Raw genomic sequence first — 4,501 nt, 5'->3', positions numbered from 1 at the left:
AAACAAAAACACAAAGATTGAGGACGAATTTGAAGAGCCTTCGTGTCTTTTTCAAAAGACTCGGTCTCAGGAACCCACACCACTGCAGAGAATAGTGTAGAGTCCGTGTGGAAACAAAAGAAGGCACTGGCGCAAACGACGTCACGTGTGCAGCGCTGCCGACCTGTAAATCGCTGCAATCTAATAATGGCCGACAAGCTTTTAGTGATTTTTGGAATAGAATTCAGACAATATCCGGCAGGTTTCTCTTCACTGTCGCAGAAATCTTTCACCTTTTACTAAAGATTTCCAGGGAGAGGAATGTTAATGAGTTCAGCTTATTTTTGCAGGCTTTGCTCTGGTGGAGCGGCACATTTTTGATGGTCAAAAGGATCCAGCTGTTGGGGGTGGAGTCTAACTGTGTTTACCTTTCTGGATTGTAATATTTGGAAGTGGTATAATTATTTAAAGCCATTGAGTGCAAGAAGTCATTATTTCTTGGTCTTTTGACTGATATCAAGTGTAGTATCTGTTCTTATCAGTTTAATATCCGATATATTCTTGAAATGAGAATATTATCTTAAAGATTTTTTTGGGTTAGGGAGCTAGAATGAGGGCTTGTTTTTTCTGCTTTGTATATCAACTTGGTGGTGTAGTAGTTAGTGCTGTTGCCTCACAGCAAGAAGGTCTGGGTTTGAGCCCCGTGGCCAGCAAGGGCATTTCTGTATGGAGTTTGCATATTGCCTGTGTGGGTTTTCTCTGGGTGTTCTGGTTTCCCCCACAGTTCAAAGACATGCAGGTTAGGTTAACTGGTGACTCTAAATTGACCGTAGGTGTGAATGTGAGTGTGAATGGTTGTCTGTGTCTATGTGTCAGCCCTGAGATGACCTGACGACTTGTCCAGGGTGTACCCTGCCTTTCTCCTGTAGTCAGCTGGGATAGGCTCCAGCTTGCCTGCGACCCTGTAGAACAGGATAAAGTGGCTAGAGATAATGAGATGAGTTAGTTTGATATGCTCTCTAAATAAAGATTGCAAAGGGATGTTTTTACACAGAAGGCTGATTTTGGGATTTGCTTTTTTTGTTCTATGCATCTTTATGGCATTATAGTAGCTTTGCAGTGCGTTCTGGATACAGATTCTTTTGAAAAAGACACAAAAGCTCTTCAAATTCGTTCTCAATCTTTGTTTTTTTGTTTGAGGATGATTTAGAACCTATAGCCATGGGGAAAGAGGTGAACAAATACACAAGCCAAGTTGCTCATGAAGAAGAAGAGCAACAACTGCAGCAGCTGTTGTCTGGAACCCGGGAAGTTCATGGCACTTTTTAATTTTTTTTTTACTGATTTGATGTTCAACTTTCACAGTTATGATAAAGCAGTGTCTCTTTGTAATTGTCATGTTTGTATACATGTTATAATGATATAATCTATGGGGTTTTTTTTCAAGACAGTCTAGGTTATGATAATATTTGCACATTTACATCAGGCTTTTCTATCAAGGAAAAACATTTTGTGTTTATGAATTTTCCATGTTCTTGAATGTATGCCACTATAGGAAGCATGGCAACCGAAATATCTTTTCATACTTGTGTGGATTGTCTGGAATCTGGCAACATAAATATCACGATAGTGGGATAGCCTACTGTATGTCTTAGCAATAATTTGTAAAAATATATCATGTACTGACATAACTACCTAATGTAAGCTACATTAGAATATCAGTCCAAAGTTGGAGACAAATTTTTGCTGTAAATTAACGACTGGATTACTTGAGAAAGGCAAAAGGCACAGATGAGTACTTTATAGTATTCAAAATGGTAGGGACTGTTGTTTATTTTAATGTATGGTTTGTCGTGTAAACGCAGGAGTTAATGAAGTATTGTGCCGATAAGAACGGGTGTGGAGATGGACGCAGAGCTGTATGCAGAATATCATTAAATCTGATGTGAATTCATTGATGTTCATTTTATCGCAAACTGTTTATCACAGGAACTCGTGGGTAGCACCTTTGGGAAGCTCAAGTCATGTGGTTTCACGTGATATATGTGTGTTAATTGTGTGATGAGTGTTCCACCAGCAATTTAAGAGAAACAAATGGGTGTGATTTGGATGCATTGTTCATATACGGTTATTCCGCTGTGCCAGATATATTACTGTTTCTGAAATGTGATCAGGAAATTTTACTGGGGCACAGCAGATATATATTGCGGCACATGCCCCAGTAAAATGGGTCTGGCAATGCCGATGGACAACTCATAAATTCAAGCAACAGGCTAAACACAAGCTTGACACTTACTGTGCGGTGAGCTCTTTGGGATGGCGTTGCTGACTTTTGTTTCCAGATCATGGGAACTGCTTCATGTACCAGACATCGCTCAAATCCTTCTATGTGAATCTGCCTCACAAATGTATCTTTTCTAAAACGTATGGAGCAGACACCAAACCATCCTGTCGGCTTGAAGTTACCTCTCTTTGTCAGTACAAATCAAACCCATTCATTCCGCAAGTGTCCTGCCGACTTTGGGCTACAATGGATCAAAATTCTGCATTTTTTATCAGCTACACTTGAACAGCCTTGAAGGACACACCCCTTAGGAGGCACGCTTTGGTTTTAGTTTTGTTGTGGAATTAAAAAAAAAAGTTTTAAATGTGCTACACTTTGCAAAGCAGACAAAGCCAGAAATGCCACGAGCTTTCAAGCGTTTTGCATATGATGTCACTTCTTTGAATGAACAGTAACTTACCAGGAATGCGTTTGTGTAATGGCGGACTCAAACTTTACCAACTAAACAGAACATGTTCCTGTTCTCGTATTAAAATGCAATTTAGGCAGTAAACTATTTAACATCTCATCTCATTATCTCTAGCCGCTTTATCCTGTTCTACAGGGTCGCAGGCAAGCTGGAGCCTATCCCAGCTGACTACGGGTGAAAGGCAGGATACACCCTGGACAAGTCGCCAGGTCATCACAGGGCTGACACACAGACAACCATTCACACCTACAGTCAATTTAGAGTCACCAGTTAACCTAACCTGCATGTCTTTGGACTGTGGGAGAAACCAGAACACCCAGAGAAAACCCACACAGGCAATATGCAAACTCCATACAGAAAGGCCCTTGCCAGGCACAGGGCTCAAACCCGGACCTTCTTGCTGTGAAGCAACAGCACTAACTACTACACCACCATGCCACCATCAAGTTGATACACAAAGCAGGAAAAACAAGCCCTCATTCTAGCTCCCTAACCCAAAACTATCTTTAAGATAATATTCTCATTTAGAGAATATATTGGAAATTAAACTGATAAGAACAGATACTATACTTGATATCAGTCAAAAGACCAAGAAATAATGACTTCTTGCACTCAATGGCTTTAAATATACCACTTCCAAATATTACAATCCAGAAAGGTAAACACAGTTAGACTCCACCCCCAACAGCTGGATCCTTTTGACCACCAAAAATGTGCAGCTCCACCAGAGCAAAGCCTGCAAAAATAAGCTGAACTCGTTAACATTCCTCTCCCTGGAAATCTTTAGTAAAAGGTGAAAGATTTCTGCGACAGTGAAGAGAAACCTGCCGGATATTGTCTGAATTCTATTCCAAAAATCACTAAAAGCTTGTCCGCCATTATTAGATTGCAGCGATTTACAGGTCGGCGGCGCTGCACGCGTGATGTCATTTGCGCCAGTGCCTTCTTTTGTTTCCACACGGACTCTACACTATTCTCTGCAGTGGTGTGGGTTCCTGAGACTGAGTCTTTTGAAAAAGACACGAAGGCTCTTCAAATTCGTCCTCAATCTTTGTTTTTTTGTTTGAGGATGATTTAGAACCTATAGCCATAGAGAAAGAGGTGGACAAATTATTATTATTATTATTATTTTGCCTTGAGTTGTTTTGCTTGTTGGTCTTGGGGTGTGATTTTGGCTTAGGGTGTGAGAGGTCCTGAGTTCAAATCCCAAATTAACCCAGTTTTTACCTTAAATGGTCGACCTGCACTGCTGGCTACATGGATTTCACTTGGCTGCGTCGTTCTTAAAGTGCTCGTCTAATGAAAGTTACATCAGAAAATTCCTGGTTTTCTGTGTGTGATGTGCTCAAATATGCTGTAAAGTTGGCAGATTAATAAAAAAATTAGTTTGAAAAATTATTTTTGTGTCTGAATTCTGTTCCAAAAATCACTCAAAGCTTGTCTGCCATTATTAGACCACAGTGATTTACAGTTCAGCGACGCTGCACATGCGATGTCATTTGCACCAGTGCCTTCTTTTGTGTCCACACAGACTCTATACTATTCTCTGCAGTGGTGTGTGTTCTTGATCTGTGTGACTGGAGCCCCATAGGCATCGAGTGTGGATACCTAAAGAACCCCAAGTTGCTTTCTGATGCTTTCAGTCCCATGCGTGCCTGCCACCATACCAGTGTCAATTACCAGTCATACATACCGCCTAGTGTCCAGTGTTAATAATTACAAGTCATACATACCGCCTAGTGGCCAGTGTTAGTAATTACCAGTCATAC

At 40.7% G+C, this 4,501-nt stretch overlaps 3 non-coding genes and 1 pseudogene across 3 annotated transcripts; 2 read left to right on the top strand and 2 right to left on the bottom strand.

Annotated features, from left to right (window-relative positions):
* Positions 1-235: 235 nt before the first annotated feature.
* Positions 236-348, top strand: LOC132865134 (U5 spliceosomal RNA). Its single transcript, XR_009650304.1, has one exon. It is a non-coding gene; the product is annotated as a U5 spliceosomal RNA (small nuclear RNA).
* Positions 349-469: 121 nt separating this feature from the next.
* Positions 470-640, top strand: LOC132865115 (U2 spliceosomal RNA; annotated as a pseudogene).
* A 2,510-nt stretch (positions 641-3,150) lies between these two features.
* Positions 3,151-3,332, bottom strand: LOC132865118 (U2 spliceosomal RNA). The gene has a single exon (XR_009650292.1). It is a non-coding gene; the product is annotated as a U2 spliceosomal RNA (small nuclear RNA).
* A 117-nt stretch (positions 3,333-3,449) lies between these two features.
* On the bottom strand, positions 3,450-3,564 carry LOC132865131 (U5 spliceosomal RNA). The gene has a single exon (XR_009650301.1). It is a non-coding gene; the product is annotated as a U5 spliceosomal RNA (small nuclear RNA).
* Between the last annotated feature and the right edge of the window lie 937 nt (positions 3,565-4,501).

This window comes from Neoarius graeffei, chromosome 17 (assembly GCF_027579695.1).
Source record: "Neoarius graeffei isolate fNeoGra1 chromosome 17, fNeoGra1.pri, whole genome shotgun sequence".
NCBI lineage: Eukaryota > Metazoa > Chordata > Actinopteri > Siluriformes > Ariidae > Neoarius > Neoarius graeffei.
The sequence above is the reverse complement of the archived record's forward strand: the minus strand, read 5'-3'. Positions and strand labels throughout refer to the sequence as shown.